Source organism: Anopheles gambiae, chromosome 2 (assembly GCF_943734735.2).
Source record: "Anopheles gambiae chromosome 2, idAnoGambNW_F1_1, whole genome shotgun sequence".
Lineage (NCBI taxonomy): Eukaryota > Metazoa > Arthropoda > Insecta > Diptera > Culicidae > Anopheles > Anopheles gambiae.
The window spans coordinates 64,353,597-64,375,934 of NC_064601.1; the positions used below are offsets into that span (position 1 = coordinate 64,353,597).

General features: G+C 41.7%; 2 long non-coding RNA genes across 2 annotated transcripts; both read left to right on the forward strand.

Moving 5' to 3' along the window:
- Positions 1 to 3,811: 3,811 nt before the first annotated feature.
- Positions 3,812 to 5,238, forward strand: LOC133391340 (uncharacterized). Its single transcript, XR_009764850.1, has 4 exons — positions 3,812 to 4,127; positions 4,205 to 4,273; positions 4,367 to 4,667; positions 4,753 to 5,238. It is a non-coding gene; the product is annotated as an uncharacterized LOC133391340 (long non-coding RNA).
- A 900-nt stretch (positions 5,239 to 6,138) lies between these two features.
- On the forward strand, positions 6,139 to 7,149 carry LOC133391341 (uncharacterized). The gene is made up of 3 exons (XR_009764851.1): positions 6,139 to 6,578; positions 6,644 to 6,751; positions 6,840 to 7,149. It is a non-coding gene; the product is annotated as an uncharacterized LOC133391341 (long non-coding RNA).
- Positions 7,150 to 22,338: the final 15,189 nt, after the last annotated feature.

Consider the following 22,338-nt stretch of genomic DNA (forward strand, 5'->3'; position numbering starts at 1 on the left):
ACACTACCCAGCCTAATCGAGTTTTTGTTGCCGTTGGCTCGTTTACCTCTCCTTCAACGGTTTTCAGGGGTCGAGACAAGCTATAATTATCGATGCCGATGAGTAGTCTTGGGACGGCAGATACGTATGATGGTAGGGGCAGAGACTGCAGGTGTTTATAACGTGCTGATATGTCGCATCCATCAGCAGACTGTGGTGGAAGACCCAGGGTGCGAACCGTCCGCACGGCGTGCATATCGAAGCGACGGTCTCCCTTACGCGTACCGGAAATCATGATCGATGTCTCTACGGAATCGCTCTCTTCGCGGTTTTGACCCCCAGTCCAGCTTAGGCAAAGGGGTTTCGATTCTCCTTCTAGTCCGAGCTCCTTTAGTAAGCGGTGTTCCATCAAGGTGACGGACGACCCCTCATCGAGTAGAGCTACCGTATTCAACGTTCGTTTCGGCCCGTGTAGTACAACAGGAATATAGCGCAACAACACTTCGTCAGCACTTCCTGTAGAATGGGAAAGATTAGACTCATACCTGGTACCGTTTTGCCCTTCCGGTGAGGGTGGTGAGTGTAACAGAGGATGATGTCTCTTCGTGCAGCCGTTCTTGTTGCAAGACCTCGTGATTCGGCAGGTGGTCCGGTGGCGCCTCAAGCATATGCTGCACAGATGTTCACCCTTTACAAGCTTCCATCGGTCGTTGGGAGTCAGCTGCAGGAAGGCCTCGCAATACTCCAATTGATTGCATCGATGATCACATGCACATTTATCTGGTTCATGTTGAGCAGTCCGCTCAGCCGGGATATGCACGTTGATGTTTCTCGCCCTCCGTCTGTCGTCCGTTTTCGCCGCTGCTGGAGAAGCTATAAGCGCAGCTTCTTTAGCACTTTTCATCCAGGTTCCAAAATCGGATAAGCTGGCTAGAGGTTTTCCCAAACGCTGCATTCCCCATAAGAATGCGATAATGGGAGGCAGCCGTCCGACAAGTTCCTCTAGCAATGGACCATCGTATCGGTTTTCTAAGCCTCCGGTCCGCACTGCCGCACTGATCTCCTCTACCATCAGGGCATAGCTCACAAGGGTGTCCAACTTTTCCATCCGCGGCACCGGTGCATTTTTTATTTGATCCAGCAGAGTATTGACGATCAGTTCCGGTCGTCCGTAACTGCTGCGTAAGGTGTCTAGAACTTCCTCCAGGTTTTCGGCCTTACGAAGGCGTAGTTGCACAGCCTTCAGCGCCTGACCCTTCAACGCCTGCTGGAGGCGAATGATGTTCTCGCCGTCTGTGAATCCACAAAGGCGGGTGGTTTCCTCATACGCTGAGATGAACATGTCCCATTCCTCCGGATTGCCAGAAAAGGGTGGCAACTTGGACGCACCTGTATGCCTCGCCGAGGCTTGGCTTTGGGACAGCTCTTGGCTGGTCTCAGCGGAACGTCCAAAGACGGTTGAACTTGGTGGCGGAATGCCATAAGAGGGACGCGGGTCCATGGCTGAAACCACCATTTTCTGCTCCAGTCTTTCCAACCGATCCACTAGACGATCCATAACGTTGGTGGATGCCCTCATCCTAGCGACGGTGCAAAGGGCGCATTTCCAGGATGCGATCGATGCCGCCTCGTCCTCGGAGAGACAGGAGATGTGGCACCATCTACCACAAGGATTGCACAGTATCTTGTTTCCTGCGTCCGTCTTCTCACAAGCGTAGCAACGCGTTCTGACCTGCGGGGTCTGAGGAGACTCACTGCTTTTCTCCATACGTGCCTTCATTTGGTCGAAAAGCAGGCTGATTTCCTGCATCATATCCCTCTGATGCGTGGGCGTGGAGCTCCCCGGGTTATCACCGCTGGGGAATGACGTCGTTGGCAAGCCTGTCTCCTTCTGGCTGGATCTTGCGGCACATTTCGGACAGAACCACTCGCGACTTCTAACCGAATCGTCCGCACCAACACACTTGGGATGATAGGCTTCACGACACTCGTCACAAAGTACGCAATCTTCTTCGCCTTGCGCGGCGCAGATTACGCATAGAATATCGTTGGGCGCCATTTCACAAAACTTCACTTGCACGGTTCTTAATGTTCTGACTTGCCTCAAGAACTTTCCGGCACGCTAACGAAGCACTGAAATGGCACTTGCACTCGAGTATTTTTTTAAAATGTTGCCTCGAGCAACAGAATTTTCTCAACTTGAAAAGTCCGCGAATAGTAAACGCAAAAAGTTCTTTTAACACTTTATTCAAACGGAAGGGTTAAAAAAATACTCTTTCTTCCGGGACTTTAGTACGCGAGAAAAGGGCGCTTCTTCAGCCGTCGTTCCTTAAGTACCCTTTCGCTCGTTCCCGCTCGGCGCTACGGTCGATGCCCTTTCCCTTCGGTGGTTCTTCGGTTAATCTTCGTGCTAACAGTTGCAAATATGGCTGAGTCATGTTGAAATATTTCGCCCTACGATCGTGGCATCGATGGCATCCTCTCTACGAAGTCAGCGCCCTCTATGTTTAGTTGCTCAAACTAGCATCACGATGAACGGACCGTTGATGTTTGTCAACACATCCTGTATACATGTTTTACATGTTATACATGTTTTAAAACATCCTGTACATCTGGCAAAACAGCGCCGACTGCTTCGAAGTGTTTTCGATCCGTTACAGCTTTCTAACCAAGCGTGAGTTAAGCATGCGGCTCGTTTGTGCAAACCGTGTTAAACATGTGTGGTTGTTCTTTTCAGATTTAAGAAAAAATTTCGTGTGTCGAAGGAAATTTTCCTTGACATTCTTGTGGAGATCGATCCCAAGTTCCCACCGGTTAAGGGAAAGGGGCTTAAGCCAAATGAAATTTTGGCTGCTGCTCTGCGATTACGATGAGCATTATAACCGGAAGGTTAGGTTATATTATATCACCGGTTTAGGGCTATTACAGCCTAAACGCAATGATTGTAAGTAAAGCCTTCAGTTTTTTTGTCTTATGTTGTGTACTTCAATATAATTTCTCTTCGTGCCGGTAGATTTGCGACCATCTTATGAAAATTCGGTATGTGAATGCCAAATTCGGAGGAGCCAATCACGATTCACATATTTGGAATGTAAATGGAATGGACAACTTTTTCGAAACAAATTTAAAACATCGACGCGGAGAAACTGCATTCAAGCTACTAGGTAATATATTCAACCATCCTATCCCGCAGTGCAAGTGACAGCGATTTGCGAGGGCGCGCGAGGGCTCGCACGCCATACAAGTTCACCGCCCCAGAGCCCTCGCATTAAAGAGCTTGCGAGCCTTGGTAGTTTTTTCACACCTAGTTTTAGCAGTTATAATTATAGCACCCCGAGAGCAGGTATAACCCCGGCAAACAATGCGAGGGTTGGTGAGGTACCTCTCGCTCTAATTTCTCTAGTCTAGTCTAGTTGCCTCGCTTCCTCCTATAGCGATTCTGTCGAGCTGAGCTTTCACGTCCCTCCCCGTCAAACATTGCCAGGGTTGCGAAAGATTTCATGTGCTCGAAATCTTATGGTATTTTATAAAATCGTTGATTTTTATTCAAGAATTTTTATTTGTGCGGTAGTATTTGGCGAAAAGATCACTATTTAAATTTTTGTGGATTTTTTAAAATAAAATGTTAAAATTCAGGTGTTTAGTATGCTACAAATCGCACTGTTATAGCTGCTCTCGGGGTGCTATAATTATAACTGCTAAAACTAGGGGTGAAAAAACTACCAAGGCTCGCAAGCTCTTTAATGCGAGGGCTCTGGGGCGGTGAACTTGTATGGCGTGCGAGCCCTTGCGCGCCCTCGCAAATCGCTGTCAATTGCATGGCGGGTCACCACCGATCTCCTTCCTACCCCTCGCCTAAGATCGTCTGACGTCTTGCCTGACACCTTTCGTTGTGTTGGTGCTCTGCGGCTGCTGTCACTGTAGAAGTTAGGTTGTGTGTGTAAAAAAAACGTAAACAGTGTTGTTGGCTGATCAAGTGCGGTAAGTTTTTTAATTATTTAGTTCTTAATTTAACGTAAGTAAGTGCCATTTTAGCAAAAGTAAGTAGTAGAAGTCCTGCCCAATGCATGCTGGCTCCGTCGGAAGCGTTACGTGCATGTACCGGTGTAGGAAAGTGGTGTGGTGAACAACACAGCACAAGACAGCGGGTAAGTGTTATCCAGCGATTATCATGATAAAGAAACACTTTTTGAACAGACAAATCGACAAATCTTTTAATTTGCAGATATAATGAAGAAACGATATGGGCCTGCCGCAGGTGTTTGCGATTGTACGTTGCGTTGTATATGATTCGGTAAGTTGTAAGTGGGCCACGAAAGAAGAAGAAGATTGTTTGGCGAAACTACCGACTAGGATGCTAATCATGGTGTTTATTCCTTTTTTGCAGCCAATTTTCCTCTATCCTGGAACGTGGGCTTACGAGGAACCATTTAAGAACATCCTCCGGAAGCTGTACGGCGACGAGTCGGGCTCTACCAGCACATCACGCTAGAAGCCCAGCCGGCACCGGGTGCCCCGATTGCGCCGTGAGACGGTGTCGAGCGCGCTCGTTAATAACGTTCGGGGCAGGAATTCAACCCTTCGGATCATTATCCTCTGCCTCACAATAGCTGCAGCAGCATCAGGACCGAACCGACCGCACTACTGATTGCGGTCGAATTTCCTGGCAGGAGAAAAAAACCCCACGAGTGAGTTCCTACTAGATGCACTATCGCTACATCTAGATATGTTGTTTTATCTTCTCTCTAAAACAAATGTTTTATATTCCCTCAGGTGTATCGATTTCATCGTGGCACCAACATGTCACTGAATAACCCCGGAAAGGCGACAAACACTCATCTCCAGTGGCAAATTGTTATCGTGAATCCACTTCCGCACATCTACACGACATTACATTAATAGTGGTATAGTGTTAATTGGAAAAAAAACTTGATGTAAACGAGTTAAGTTTAATCTTAAGTGCGCTTTAAGGCATAAATTGATATGCCTATTTTTAAGTAAAGTGTTTTGAAATGCGCGTGTGTGTGAAGGGGCGGAATAAGCGCTAATTTTGCCCCGTGGTCTTGAGGGGCCCCAAAAATGGAACCCACCCCCCGCTCGCAGGTTAAATTGCTACTCAATCCTTCTCTAGTCTATAACATTTCCCTGCTAGACGCTTAAACCAAGCCTACATTTGTGTGACTACTTAGGGCCTAAACTTGTATGTGCGGCTTTTACACATCATTTAAGATAAATAAATCTAGTTTATATTCTCATAAATCACTACGCATTTCTAAAGAGGGAATAAACATGATGACATATATTTAGTTTGTTAGAAGGTTCCTATGCACGTTCACTAGTTGATTTTGTCTGGATGTTTGCGGACTGCATTTCGATTGGGCAAGTCGTTTTGCCTCGTCTTGTGTTTTACAATCCCAACAGCAAGGATGCTGCCATCATTACATTGAATTAAGCTGGTACCAGATCCACCAACTTGTAGCGCACCATACTCGCGATGGGTAGGCCATGTCATACCCCTGGTACTGAACGATCCAGCCCTTAGACGTTCGCAAGGACAGACTAAAGGAAGCTGTTTATGGTGTGTCAAATAATGTGTAGCAGATGGTAGAAGATGGGTACCTGCGGGTGAGAGAGTCCGTTTCTAACGTTTTATTATCAGTTGGTGACACGTTCAAAAGGATGTGCGCAGATCACGGCCCGATCCTGAGGGCTCACCGTTGAAAAAGGCGCTATCACCGTGTGATGTCCTCAATGAGGATCTTGACACGGAACCGAGAGTGGTCATTCTCCCACTCCCTCCCCCTCCTCCCCCGCATGTATTTTTGTATGTGGCTTTCTTCTTCTTCTTCCCTATGTAGGTAGCTTTAATCATGTTTTAAAAGAAATAAACCAAAGAGCTGTTAAACGACGTTTATGCGTTGTTTTGTCGCACATTTTGTGTTATTTTTATGCGGACACGGAAAGAAAAATGAACTGGATGCATTTCAGATTTAAGGGTTGTAAATAAAGGATACATACAGTGGCGGATTAAGGGTATCGGGGCACTAGGCGGTAAGACGAGTTGAGGCCCCCGATCATCAGTCACAGGCTCTAAAATTGATTCGCCAGCCTCGGGGGCCCTTGTCGCTAGCACTCTGTCCATACGGCATACTATAGAATGGCGATCTACGGGGCCCCTTAATCGGCGGGGCACCAGCCCAACCAGCAAAACCGAAGCTATTGGAAAACTGTCCTGTGTGCCAACGCGAGAGAGCATGTCTTCTTTCTCTAGATTTTGGACGGCACAACGCCGATCGTGTGGCCTATGAACGAAAAACGGGAGAAGGGGAAACCGATATCCTTCGAGTGACACACACGCATGCATCTGCATGCGTATTCCGCTGAACCGAGACTACACATCTCTCTCGATCTCCCATGATTTTTCTGCTATCGCGCTCATCCGGGTGTTAGGCATCCTCAGTCTGTCCAGAACTTTCACTGTGGAAGGATGTGTTGGAGTGATGTGTGATTTCTTGTGCCCCGTACTTTGCTCGTTTACGTTTTGTGCCGTGTTCCTTCTTCTTCAATTATGGAATGATTTATCCTTGTAAATTTCTAAGGTAAGTTTCTTATCCTCGTGTGTGCTTCAATGGATACATTCAACTAACACTTGTCGTCTGAAAAGTTACAGTGCACGTTAATCGACGGTTACAGTGCATGTTAATCGACGGTTGCCAACATCCCGCAAAACGATCGATGGAAGGAAAACGGTGTCCGGTTTTAAAATATAAAGGTAAGCGTTTCTACAATCTTATGTGCAAAATATTGTTTAGTTTGTTATAAAAAACATGGATTAATTATTGGTTAATTTTCATCAACAGATTTCATTACAGCTCTTTCGTAGAAGAGCGCACTTCAATGACGCCTAGGATACGGCTAAACATGCGCAGCACCAGTCCGTGACGTCATTTCCAGACAGGCGCCGGCTGAACACGCGCAGCACCAGTCGAGGATATCCTAGCGCAGAGGGTAGAAGGAAGAACGAGAGGAAGGGTAACAGAAAGCAACCGCAGCATTTGGAAGGGGTGAAGCATCCTGCCGTATACAGAGTGTGAGTGTGCCAAAACGCATGTGGAAAGAGTAACACCAATAAATAGCATGCGAAAGTGTGCATAAAGCAAAAAGAAAAAGCGTCACTGCTACAACCAGCAATCCGAAAATATAAGGGGAGGGATAAATACAAATGTATGCGTAAGCAGGACCAGCAATCCAAGCATTTGAATGTGTGCGTCGGTTTGTGCCGTGCTGAAAGTTTTTACTTTAGCTGCTGCTAGTGTAAAAACTTAAGGAAAGCTTAAAGTAAAAATTTTTTACACGGGGCGCCTTCGGTAATTGTTGGCTGGGAGGCGACCGCCTAGTCCGCCTACCGTTAGATCCGCCACTGGATACATAAAGGATGATAATATCAGGTCCGTCATAGGTTCAAGTCTCATATAGACGGTCCCCTCGTAGTAAGGACTGGCCAGCCGGGTGTGTGGTACTAAAAACAGACGCTAAAGCTTGCATTGGCTGGCATGACCAGGTAGATGGATACGGCAAATAGAAGAAGAAGAAACAGGAAGATGGAAAGCAGCAGTCTGTAGAAGCTTCGGTTGAGACCTTTGCTGTTAAAGAAGAAGGAAATGTCGTTGCATGTGGATGGAATGATGAGATTGTGGGTGGTTCGGGTGATGAATGTGTTTTGTGCGTTTACAGGGGTTACAAGTACTTTTTATTATCACCACTTAAGATAACAGGATGGGTGTGTGTGTGTCGAACCGATCGCTTCGGTGTCGAGCAAAAGAGAGAGCTTCGTTACCACATTGCCACTACTTATAAAGCCTAACTGAGTGCCTCTCGCGGGCACTCCCTAACTTCGGGTTTGCTATAAACTAAAGCATGCGTTACACTACGCTAACCTTAGCATGCAGATCCCATAACACGCCCAATTTTTTTTTTTTTTTTTTTTTTTTTTTTTTTTTTTTTTTTTTTTTTTTTTTAGTTATGCCATTTCTTGAGCCTATTCTTGTGTATTACTTCGCTTTTATTATGATCTTCGAGCCTAACGTTTTCTCCTTCATCTTTGATTACGGTGTACGGACCAGTGTATGGAGGTTCTAATTTTTTTTTGTTTTCTTCCCTGATTAGTACTTGATTGCCTGGTTGGAACATTTTCGTTTTTGTTTTTTCATCGTAGTGGATTTTGCTTTTTTGCTTATTTTTTATCAACCTTTCCCTGACTTCTGCATGGGCTATTCTCAATTTTATTTGTAATACATTCGCATAGTCGTCTAGATTGTATCGCACTTTCTTTGCGCTCTCATTTATTATGTTGGTTGGTACATTAGCCTGTCTTCCATGCATTAGGTAAAATGGTGTATATCCTGTAGCGGTATGCACGGTATTATTATAAGCAAACTCGTAAAAGTTTACCCATTGGAACCAATCTAGTGCTTTCTCTTCGCTATATATCCGTAAGAAATTTCCTAGCTGTTTATGTGAATTTTCCAGCGCTCCAACTGTTTCGTGATGGTAAGCGGTTGATTGTAATTTCTGAATTTGCAATACCTTACATTTTTCGCTAAATAATCCTGATAAAATTCAGTTCCCCTGTCAGTACAAATGGTTATTGGCACTCCATACTTTAGGATGACTTTTTCTACGAAAGTTCGTGCTACTGTATCTGTTCGTTTATTTGTGATTGGCGTGGCTGTTATGAATTTAGTTAGATCGCATTGCGTAGTTAAGATATATTCAAATCCGTTAGAATTTACTAGGGGACCAACAAGGTCTATAAAAATCTTCTCCATTGCTTCATTTGCCGTATCTGTTATTTTGAGAGGAATTTTAAATGGTTTATTTGATTTATAAAGCTGACAGTGCTTACATTTTGCTATCATATCTCTAACGTCTTTATCGATTCCGGGCCAAGTGTATTTTTGCTTAATTGTATTAATCGTTCTTTGAATTCCTGCGTGCCCTGCGGTTGGTAGTGTATGATAATCATTCATAACAATCAATCTCTTTGCTTTTTCTCGTTCTCCAAGTACTTTTACGTCTTCGTTTAGTATGATTATTTTTGGCATCCCCTTCTCATTGAGGGTTTTTAAGTTTTCCATGAATTTGGTTGTATGTTCATCACGTTTTCTTATTACCAAATATATCTTACTTTTCAACGATTTGATGTAAGATTTTATCCTTACTATCATTCCTCGTAAGCGAACGATAGTGGTGGATTGTGGTAATATTATTTTGTGTTTAGAAACAATAAGATCTTTAGTATTAGGATTTAACTGAAGCTCAACATGGGTTACTTTAGATATTGCTGACTCATTAATGTCTTCGCAAGTATCGTTGCTTTCAGTTTTGGATCTCGTAGATATTAGCACTTCATCTCGCACACTCATGGCTCTCAATTCAGAAATTGGCAATCGGGATAAGGCGTCCGCTATTACATTTTCTGCTCCTTTTTTGTAACAGACGGTGAAGTTATATTCTTCTAACGCTAAACGAAATTTAGTTAGGCGGCTTGAAGGATCGTTCATGGTAAATAGATACGTTAAAGGTTTATGATCTGTGAAGATGTTAAAATGTCTTCCAAATAAGTAGGGACGGTAATGTTTAATTGACCATACTATTGCTAATAGTTCTTTTTCAATTGTTGCATAATTTAATTCGGCTTTGTTTAATGCTCTACTAGCAAATGATATTGGTTTTCCATTTTGATTACTAAGGACTGCTCCTATGGCACTGTTGGAGGCATCAGTGTGCAAATTGAAAGTATTTGTTGAACTAAAATCTGGAAAATCTAAAATCGGTGGTTTAACAAATGATTCTTTCAATTTTTCAAACGCAAATTGACAATCAGGAGTCCATTCAAAGGGAACACCTTTTCTTGTCAAACGATTTAGTGGCATGCATATTGTAGCAAAGTTTTTAATATGTTTTCTGTAATAGTTTGCAAAAGCTACAAATCTCTTAGTTTCATCAGCAGATGTTGGGGCTTTCCAATTTTGGATGCATTCCAATTTGCTCGGATCTGGTTTTATACCTTCCGCGGAAATATAGTGACCTAGGTAGATTAACTCTTCTTTAAGGAAGTGGCATTTTTCCGGATTCAGCTTTAGGTTTACCTTTCTTAATCTTTCAAATATATTCATTAAATGTTTGTTATGTTCCTCTATTGTTTTTCCAAATACTATAATGTCATCTAGATATATCAGACATTGTTCTGTATTTAATCCTGACATAGCTACCGTCATCATCCTTGAAAACGTAGATGGGCTTATTTTTAATCCCATCGGTAGCTTAGTCATTTGGTATTGACCGGTAGGGGTTGTAAAAGCTGTAATAGGCCTGTCTTTTTTTCGTAATGGACATTGATAGTATCCCTGGGATAAGTCTAAATGCGAAAAATATTTGCATCCAGACAACGTATCAATGACTTCATCGATGTTAGGTAGAGGAAATTTGTCGTTTTGCAATACCGTATTTACCTTTCGGTAGTCTATTACGAGTCTCCATTTCTTTGTATCATCAGCACTCTTTTTAGGGACCAATAAGATTGGACTATTCCACTCCGATTGTGTTTCTTCTATAGTTTTATTTTTCAACATTTTGTTAATTTGATTTTCTACTTCTGCCTTTTGGGAGTAGGGTAGTCTATAAGGTTTGGAATATATTGGCATAGTATTGTTGTTAACTTTCAAGGAAGCTTCGTAAATTGAAGTAGTGCTTAATTGATCGTTTTGTAGACAGAATACATCATTATATTTGATGCAAATTTTCCCAATAATAGATCTATCAGGTTCCGATAAATGAGTTAGATTGAGTTCTTTTAATAGTTGATTTGCGTGATTACTATCGTGACGAGGAGTATTGAGTTCTAATATTTTATAATCTGTAGCAGGTTTTATGATTGGAAGTATCTTTGCTAAAGTTACGGTTTTGTTTTGGAAATTTGCTATCCGAATTGGAAGTTTACCATTTTTAGGATGGGCTATAGAATTTGCTACATACACATTTGGTTGAAGCACTTGATTTAATACAACACAAGTATTGGTTTCTGCTGTTTCAAAAAAAATGTAACAATCTCTGTTCTAGGCGGAATTATTAGGTTTACTGCATTATTATTGGTAGTACAAATTAAATCCATATTTCCAAAGTTTAGGATAGCCTTATGTTTTTTAAGAAAATCAGCTCCTATTAATCCTACGATATGAGAAGGCAATGTATCCACAACATGAAACACTATATGAAAACTATTTGAATCCGTAGAAATGATGGTGTTAATACATCCTAGTGATTTTGCTGGACCGTTAATTCCATACATTTTTAACACAATTGTTTTATCGATAATTGCATTTTTAGGCAAGTAATTAAGATTTAATACACAACAGGTGGCTCCTGTATCAAGGACAAGATCATGATATTCACCAAATAAATAAAATTTTGCTTTAACACTGCTATTGAAATGTAACTTAGCGAAATAAATTAATTATTTCCTCATGTTCAATATCAGATTCTGGGATGTTACCGTTAACTGATTCTAATGGATTACTAGATGCCAATTGCACTCGAGTTGTTGTATTATTTCGTCTATTGGAATTATTGTTAGATGGTAACTGACTAAAGTGATTGTTGGAATAAGGTCTACCTCTATACGTTCCTCTGTTGTTATTATTGGTAAATCTTGATTGATTTTCACTTGAGGAATTGTTACCAAAACGTTGTGAATTGGATCCACGGTAAGGTTGATTATAAAATGATCTAGGATAATACGAGTGATGAGGGCGTCTGCTATATCGACGCATGTTCTGCGGATATGAACACCAAAGTGTCATTTCTCTATCCTCTCCAGCTGATTTAACTGGTTCGCACTCCAAAGCATCAGATATGGCTTTATTTAGAGTAGAGGGGTTGCGAGCTTGAAGGAAGAATTTTGTATTGGCTTTGTTTAAACCTTGTATGAATGCACGAATCACTATAGGGTTTACTATATTATGCGCGGCAAATTCGGTTTCAAACGTTCCAGTAGACACGTGAGCAGCAGCAAGTTTAGCAGCCATTTTCTCCAATTCTAGTCCAAATTCAGAAATCGATTTAGCACCTTGTCTTAGAGACAGGATTTCTTTTTCCACGGCTAATGGTGTTAGTTGCACACTAAAACGTGTTCGTAGAAGAACGAAAGCTTGTTTTAGCGTCTCTGCTGTATCGATAACTCCATGGGCAATACCAACTAAAGTAGTTCTCACAAACTTGAGGATTTCCTTTTCATCTACTTCTTGTGCGTAATCTTGCAACAATTCGATACTTTCAATGTATGCATTTAGTAATGTGGGTGTACCATCAAACGATTTAATCAACTTCAGAGCCAATTGAATATCAAGTTTGGGAGCCATTTTGTGCCTTACAATATTACCAACTGCAGTAATGATGCGCCGAGGTGTACGAGTAGCGCGAGTTGTTCTTTTCATGAAGGTTTAGGACGAGATCCTTTTGTTAAATGGTTAAGGTTTATTCAAATTGTTTTAAATTCAGGAATATGCCAATATTGTTAAAAAGGAAAACGATCAAAAGCAAGAAACCGGACTGAAACCAATGACGATCACCCCACAAGCTTGTAGGACTTTATAGCATTCGTCGAACTTTCAACACAATCAAACACTTTGACAGCATAATTTACGTAGAATAGATTTAGTAATAAACGCACTTTCAGGTTAAGATATAGGACGGATTTGAATGTATTGAATAACTATTTAAAATCAACAACGCGATAACTAATTATGAGAAAATATAGGGATCATAGTTTTAGCTTTTTTTTTTCTCACTTAGCACTGGTTTAACACTTTTTACTCGATTTGTTAGCGGTTTGAGTTTACGCAGTTTAAAATAAATATAATAAATATAAACGCAATTTGACACAATTGAACAAAAAAAAAAAAATTAAATTATCTTGCTAGCTCTCTTTAAAAAAAAATATGTGGCAATATTGTGGTTACGTACCTTGCTCTCGAAGGGTTAAGTGTGTGCAGCTTAGTATGATGTCTTCAGATCGCATAGTTTTGCTCAGCGCGATGGTGGGATATAGATGTCTTCAGATCTCGTGGTTTTGCTCAGCGCGATGGCGGGATATAGGTGTCTTCGGACCTCGTGGTTTTGCTCAGCGCGATGGCGGGATATAGGTGTCTTCAGACCTCGTGGTTTTGCTCAGCGCGATGGCGGGATATAGATGTCTTCAGATAGACACTGCGATGGCGGCTTGGATTGTCTTCACGTGACGGCTTACGGTGTCTTTTTGCGGCGTTTTTTTTTTTTTTTTTGTAACTGCAGCTTTCCTCTCGGTCAGTTTTTTCGGCCTGTCGTCTCACGATGCGTGCGATAGAACGGTCACACGTCGTCTCACGATGCATGCGATAGAACGGTCACACGTCGTCTCACGATGCGTGTGGTAGAACGGTGCACGAGTCGGCTCACGACGTGTGCGATGGACGGTACGTTTGTGTAGCGCGTTCTGCAGTTAGGTGGCGTGTGCACGTGGTTGTATGCGTGCGCATGGACTTCGATCGGGATGAGCGTCGCTCTGAGGGTTATTCGTCTCTCTTCGTCCTCGTTTTTGTTGGCTGTTGCGTCGATCCTCTTTTGTTAACACTGTCCAATACTTTGCGGCACTTACACTTTCACTTCACCACGTTGCACTGATTATTGTGTTATACGTAAACGGCTACCGGCACACAGTACTTTATTAACCATCCAAGCGAACAGCTCCTGGCAGGATCGCCATGTTTTGTGCGTTTACAGGGGTTACAAGTACTTTTTATTATCACCACTTAAGATAACAGGATGTGTGTGTGTGTGTCGAACCGATCGCTTCGGTGTCGAGCAAAAGAGAGAGCTTCGTTACCACATTGCCACTACTTATAAAGCCTAACTGAGTGCCTCTCGCGGGCACTCCCTAACTTCGGGTTTGCTATAAACTAAAGCATGCGTTACACTACGCTAACCTTAGCATGCAGATCCCATAACAAATGGTTGGGAGCGGAGATGAATGAATTGGCGAAGCCAGTTTACCTCTTTCCATGCGTTGTATGAGGAATCAATGAAAATAGTCAAATCGTATTGAATTATGGGTCAATTTTCGGGAAAATCATCAAAGAAAAAAATGCGACATTTTTTTAACACATGAGTACATTATCTCATATGGCCGTTAAAACCAGCTTACATCGGGTTGAGATCAACATTGGAGTATCACACTTGATAAAAAAATCAAATTTCCTGTACGGAATTATTCCTTCACTTTCGCTCGTTTGAAATTGTCTTCATAACCGTTGATCCTCATGGCGATCAAATGGCCACATCAGAAACGGCACGGAACGGCAACCACCAGCATAGCACAAATATTGCTTCAACACCAGAATTGACCGGCTTTCGCATCGTCAAGGTCACAGGTAAAACCAAATACACTACATATATATGAACCAATCGCCAATTCAGAGATACAACTACAACCCTACCATATACCAGTATCAGCTGATGAGCTATCGCACACAAGCGAGCGGCGCGCACAAATAAGAGGAAGGGGCCTGAAGGAAGAGAGGACAGGGGAAGACACCGGGAGAGAGAGTGTGTGTGGTCAACATTTTTGGCCATTTAAATTTTGTCCACCAACACCGTTGCATTTCGGAGCTTTTTTCTTGCCCGAAAGAGATAGCCATACACTTGACATACAGCTGTCTCGCTCATATGACACTTCCAAGGCTCGCAAGCTCTTTAATGCGAGGGCTCTGGAGCAGTGAACTTGTATGGCGTGCGAGCCCTCGCGCGCCCTCGCAAATCGCTGTCACTTGCACTGCGGGACAGTGCGATTTGTAGCATACTAAACACCTGAATTTTGACATTTTAGTTTTCAAAAATCCACAAAAATTTTAATAGTGATCTTTTCGCCAAATACTACCGCACAAAATATAATTCTTGAATAAAAATCAACGATTTTATAAAATACCATAAGAATTCGAGCACATGAAATGTTTAGCAACCCTCGCAATGTTTGACGGCCCGCCATGCAATTGACAGCGATTTGCGAGGGCGCGCAAGGGCTCGCACGCCATACAAGTTCACCGCCCCAGAGCCCTCGCATTAAAGAGCTTGCGAGCCTTGGTAGTTTTTTCACCCCTAGTTTTAGCAGTTATAATTATAGCACCCCGAGAGCAGCTATAACAGTGCGATTTGTAGCATACTAAACACCTGAATTTTAACATTTTATTTTAAAAAATCCACAAAAATTTAAATAGTGATCTTTTCGCCAAATACTACCGCACAAATAAAAATTCTTGAATAAAAATCAACGATTTTATAAAATACCATAAGATTTCGAGCACATGAAATCTTTCGCAACCCTGGCAATGTTTGACGGGGAGGGACGTGAAAGCTCAGCTCGACAGAATCGCTATAGGAGGAAGCGAGGCAACTAGACTAGACTAGAGAAATTAGAGCGAGAGGTACCTCACCAACCCTCGCATTGTTTGCCGGGGGGCTAGTTTTAGCAGTTATAATTATAGCACCCCGAGAGCAGGTATAACAGTGCGATTTGTAGCATACTAAACACCTGAATTTTTCATTTTAGTTTTCAAAAATCCACAAAAAATTTAATAGTGATCTTTTCGCCAAATACTACCGCACAAAATATAACTCTTTAATAAAAATCAACGATTTTATAAAATACCATAAGATTTCGAGCACATGAAATGTTTCGCAACCCTCGCAATGTTTGACGGGGATTGACAGGTGTTGTTTTTGTGTGTATTGGTAGGATCTAGTTTTGTTCTGTTCTCATTTGTCAATGCTATTTGATCTCCTATTTGAAAATTAACTTGGTTGATGTTTTGTTGCTCTTTCAGTAGTTTCATTTTTTCTTGTAGTTTCAGTTGTTTTTCTTGTGTATATGTTTTCGAGTCCTATCGTGAGCTAGTTTTAATCTGTATTTAAATTATTTTGAGTAATCATCGTAATTATACAATAGTGTAGATTTTTCCGTTATATTTGTCGAAATTTTCTCGTTTCTTCCGAAAACCAGTTCAAATGGTGTGTAACCGTGGTCTAAATTAGGCGTTGTATTATATGCAAATGAATAATAATTTATCCAATCGTCCCAGTCATCTTTGTGTTCTAGTGGTGGGAGCTCGGAATCGGACCTACCCGATTCCGATTCCGTGTTGGGAATCAATTCCGGAGCCGATTCCGATGCTGGAATCGATTCCGATTCCGGAGCCGATTCCGGAGCCGATTCCGGAGTCGATTCCGGAGCCGATTCCGGAGTCGATTCCGGAGCCGATTCCGGAGCCGATTCCAGAGCCAATTCCGGAGCCAATTCCGGAGCCGATTCCGGAGCCGATTCCGGAACCGATTCCGGAGCCGATTTCGGAGCCGATTCCGGAGTTGGCTCCGGAGCCGATTCCGGTGTTGACTCCGGAGCGAAATCAGTCCGGGAACCTCCATGCGAATGGATCTTTTACAAGTAAATTTGGATTTTTGCGGTTATCAATACGTAGTATGATTGGACCCAAACCCCTTTTTTATGGCGATGCCGAAACTGACTCCGTTTGGTAGCCGATTCTAATTTATGAGCCATTTCCGATTCGATAGCCGACTTCGATTCCGGAACCGATTCCGATTCCGGAGCCGATTCGGGAGTCGATTCCGGAACCGATTCCTATTCCGGAGCCGATTCCGGAATCATCTTTGGAGCCGATTCCGGAGTCGATTCCGATTCCGGAGCCGATTCCGGAATCGATTCCGGAAACTGATTCCGGACCTACTAGCCGGAATCGATTCCAGAAAACTGCGGAGCTAGCCGGAATCGATTCCGACAAAAACTTCATTTTTCCCATCACTATTGTGTTCGTTTGTAAAAATTCTAAGGTATTCGTTTGGACATCTGTGATTACGTTCTAAAGCTCCTATCGTTTGTGGATGATATGGCGTTAAAAATTTGTGTTCTATTCGGAGAATTTCTGATATATTTTTAAATATTTCATTTTTGTACTCTATACCCATATCGGTTCTGAATTCTTTAATATTTGTGCCATATATTAACATAATTTTTTTCTATTACTGCTCTAGCTACCGTATTTGCTTCTTTGTTAGGAATTGCTATAACTGTAACGTGTTTCGTTAAATTACATTGAAGTGTTACCGCATATCTATTATTGTTGTTTGTTTTTTGAAATGGTCCTACTGTATCGATTGATACTACTTCGAATGGAATGTTGGGTGTATCTGTTTTAACAAAAGGTTCTACAGTCTTGATAAGATGTTTATTTAGTTTACAGGTTATACATTTGTCTAGAAAATCTTTGATTGATTTCTTCATTTTGTTCCATACATATTCCTTTCTGATTTTCTTATACATTCTATACTGTCCAATGTGTCCTCCTATCGGTGTGTTGTGCACTTTGTCGAGTATGTCATTTATCGTCTTTTCGTCATTTATCGTTTGTGGTTTAGTATATATTAGGATCTTAATATTTTTCAGGTGATTGTTAGCGATTTGCTTGAATTCATTCGGATTTACCTCCTTGATTATTTCGTCTGTTTCAGAGACTACTAGCTGGGTAATGCTTTTCATTACGAGCTTCTTTTCTATATTTTTCATAAATTGCACTATGGCAGATTTTTCCTTCCTTTTCTGGAAATCCTTCACTAATAACTGCTCCTGTAGTCCTATATCTGTATTCAGATGGATGTCTCTTACTGATAAGAGCTCCTTGGACTTTCTTTTGTTTAGGATTTTTCCTATCAACTCGATAGTGTTTTCATTTCTCTTTACTGATGCTTCTAGTTTTGGTAAGTCTTTTACTTCGTCGTATGCTAAGGCATGGAACATTTTTAGTTGATCAGACTCTGACGTGTTTCCTAAAACATTATCGGAAATAACAGGTTTGCTCATGCTTCTCGTAATCACATTGATGGATTTAATTTCATCTGAGGTGATCTTGATGCGCGATAAAGCGTCTGCTACAACGTTCTGTTTCGCTTTTACAAATTCAACTGTAAAATCGTCAACTTTGATGAAGGATTTTTCATTCCGAACAGATAGACCAGTGGTCTATGGTCCGTTTTGACGGTAAACTTTGTACCGTATAGGTAATGCTTGAAATGCATTATAGCCCAATGTATTGCGGCTAGTTCCTTTTCGATGATCGCTTTATTCGCTTCCCCTTTCGTGAAGGTTCTACTTGCGAAGCATATCGGCGTATCTATACCATCATGTTGCTGTGCTAAAACTGCTCCGCATGCTATAGTTGAAGCATCTGTGGTTAGTATAAATTGCTTGCTGAAGTCAGGATATTGTAATATCTGTGGACTAATCAGTGTGTTTTTTTAAATATTCGAATGCTTCTTGACACTCTTGTGTCCATTCAAATTTTGTATTTTTTTTAAAAAGCTGTTAAGCGGTTTTGCTTTCAAAGCAAAGTTTAGGATGAACTTTCTGTAATAATTGCAGAATGCTACGTATCTTCTCACATCGACTGCGTTTTGTGGTATCGAGTAATTTTTTATGCTGTCGTATTTCGAATCATCTTTGTCGGTTATCTTATGTCCAAGATAAGTAACTTCTTTTTTCTGGGTTTAGTTTCAGATTGTAGTGTCTTAGTCTTTCAAAAACCCTTTCTAAATTCTTTAGATGGTGATTTTCTGAAGCTCCTACTACTACAATATCATCGACATATATAAAAGCGCATTCATCATTCGCTGAAAACTATTTGGAGAAATGTTCAATCCAAAAGGCAATCGTTTAAATTGATAGTGACCATCCGTGCTTGAAAAATCTGTATACTTTTTAGACGATTCTTTCAGTGGTATTTGATGGAATCCTGACATGAGATCTAATGTGATAAAAAAATTTGCTCGCCCTAGCTGATCTAATATGGAGTCTATTCTAGGTAGTGGAAATTTATCGGGGAGCAGCTTTTTGTTAAGCTGTCTAAAATTGGCTACTAATCTCCATTTTTTCTCATCTGAGGACTTTTTTGGAACCAGTAAGATGGGTGAATTGTAATATGACACCGAGTGTTCTATTACATCATCTTGAAGCATTTTTTCAATTTGCTTTTTGATTTCTGGTCCTTGGGAATGGTTTTGTTTGTAATTTGGTATGCACACGGGTCTTTTATCTTCTAATTTTATATCTTGTTCATAAAAATTATTTGTAGTTAAATGATCATTAGGTAGATGACAAATGTCATTGTAGCTTAAAAGTAATTGTTCAAAAAATTTATCTGTATCTTCGGAAATGCTTTCCTTTCGGATTAAATTCTTTTTGATTGCTAACCTATTTTCATCCTTATGATTGCTAGTTTTTACTATTTCAAATTCATTTAAAGGTATTGTTTTGATATGGCTAATGATAACTAATTTAGCTTTATTGGAAGTATTGATTATTTTAATAAATGGGTAGTTTTTATTTGCAATGTAGTTTCCTACCAGAACGTCTTCTTGCAGTTGCTCTGCGCATACTACCGCATCTGTATCTAATTCTTTTAACTTACCAAGTTTTCTAATTACTTCACATTTGGAAGGTATGAGTGTTTTGCCATTGATAGTATTCTCCATTGTGTTTTACAGAGAAAATCCAAGTATCATAATTTATTATACATCGATGGTTCATAAAAAAATCTCTACCAAGTATACCATCTGCCGGTATCTTGAAGTTATCTGGTACGATGTGAAATAATTGTTGGATTTTCTTTCCCTCCACGATTACATCCGTAATTGTGGACCCATGAGTGGTTATTGTTAGTTCTCCTACGCTTATGATATCCACTATATCTTTTGGTTAATAAGTTTGTGTATGTCTTACTTTGTTGCCTTTGATGATAGAAATGTCGGAACCTGAATCTACAAATAGGTGGCATATTGAATCTGCTAGACCTAATCTTGTCCTAATAAAATTTGATTTTTGCACATTTATTGTGTATGTTGCCCGTAATGGCTTGTGGAGGGCTGGTTCACCTGTGGGTTCTGGGTCTCCATTTGCGTGTAAAGGATTGCCCTTTGCGGTTCGCGTTGCCCTAAAAAATTTGGGCTGGCGGGTTGCCTGTTTCGGGTGTTGAACCCGGCTCCCTGTCTACCGTTTTGTGTTTGTGGTAACCTCCAATTGTTATTATTTTGCTGTGGTTGGGATCTCCAACTGTTATTGTTTTGCTGGGGTAGAAATCTCCAGTTGTTATTGTTTTGACGTTGGTCTGTGGTGATCTTGGGTTTGACATCCCTGATTTGCGCGATGAAACACTCAATCGAGTTCGACACCTCAGCGCGAACAGTATAAATATAAACGAATTTTAGTTTGTAAGAGGACTCTGGAAAATACACTTGATCAAAGCAGAACGCTCGGACCCATCACATCACTTGTTCCACCACTGAAAGAAATAAAATACGCAGAATCGTACATTGGTGACCCCGACGTGATCGCCTGGAGCTCGACACAAACGTTCTGAGTTCGGCGAAATTTCAGTGCGCAAGTGATAAAACGGTCGAGTATAACGGAGCACATACATTACGTTTTTGTTTGACTCCAGTGACATTCAAGTGCACTAGTGCGAAACGCCGAAAGATAGCAAACTAGAATGGTTTGACTATCACGTGACTTCGGCAAGCTACTTTTGTGCAGTGTCTATTGCTTGTGCCAGTGTCCATTCAAAGATCCACACTAACAGCTTTCAAACCATTAGAAGAAAGGCTCTCGCAACAACGGTTATCCAAACAGCCACCGTGCGCGTAATGTCTACCCGTGAGTGCACAAACGCAACGGTGCAGAATATAACGCGCCGCAATCGTTCGTGATTTTTCAGAATCGATGCGCAAAGCTGTGCGTGGTAGAGTGCGTAGCAGATTTGGAATATTATTATTATTATTTATTAATCTTCAACGGGCCGTATGGCCTAATTAAGATGTAACAATTCAATAAAAAAAATACATAGCAAAAACAAGATTTGCATCGCAATTCACTGCGGCCACGGCAAAAGCCGGAGACGTTCCTTGAAGCACTGAGTTGAGATGTCGAAGTCGAAGCAATCCGAGACAGTGTTGAAGACAGCCGACATGCGGAACATAGGGTCTGACCGACCAGCACTGGAACGGGGTTGAGCGAGCCGTAGAGTTTCTCTAGACCTAAGTGTTCGGGATGGTGCATAGATATCGACTCGATGCAACAAAGGCGATGAGTCGATAGAGCCATTTAGCAATCCAGCGATGAAAGAGCACTGTGCATTGCGTCTTCTAACCGAAAGAGGTTCAAGGCCTAGAAGACGGCACCGCGCAGCATACGGAGGAAGATTATTGCGATCCTGCCAGGGAAGTAGGCGTAGGGCATATCTCGTGAGCTTACGTTGAATCGCCTCAAGTCGAGCAATTGAAAAAGCGGTAGTTGGGCTCCAGACTACGCACGAATATTCCAGAACCGAACGAACGATACAGTTGTACACAGCTTTGATGCACATGGGGTTGCGGAATTCATTAGTTGTCCGGATAACCACGCCAAGTAATTGATTTCCTCTGGCTACAACGTCATCGATATGCTGTTTAAAGTTCAAACTATAGTCAAGCAGAACGCCCAGGTCTTTGGCATGATTCTGTCGATTAAGTGCAGTGCCGTCCATGAAGTAGGTCCCAGTCACTGAGCTCCTGCATCGACTAAAAGACACACAGTAGCATTTCTCGATGCAGATAGTCAGTCCATTACGCTTGCACCACGAACAGAAAATTTCGATGCAGGAATGTACAATCACCTGTGTTGTGAATAGGCGCAAAAATTTTTGCGTCGTCGGCAAACAGACTGATACTGTCGGGAGGTAAAGCGAGGGTAACATCGTTGATAAACAATATGAAGAGAAGCGGGCCAATATTGCTTCCTTGTGGCACACCCGAGCTGCTGACTATTTCTTTGGACATGTGCTTATCAATTTTCACTATGTATGTGCGATTAATTAGGTAAGACTTAAGCCACTGTACGAGCGGGCTGGGAACTCCTAGCTTATCGAGTTTAGCGAGAAGAATTGCGTGCGGAAGAGAGTCGAATGCTACTTTCAGATCTGTATAAATTGCATCGACTTGAGCTCCAGCATCAATTTGACTAGTGCAATAGGTTACAAATTCAACCAGGTTCGTGGTAGTCGACTTTTTTGGCACGAATCCATGTTGATACGGGCTTAGGTAGCTGCGGCATGCATGTAGCAGATTTTTGTATATCACTAGTTCGAACACCTTGGCAATGGCACACAAAGATGTAATACCCAGGTAGTTGATGGCATCTGTCCTGTCGCCCTTTTTGTAAATAGGAACCAT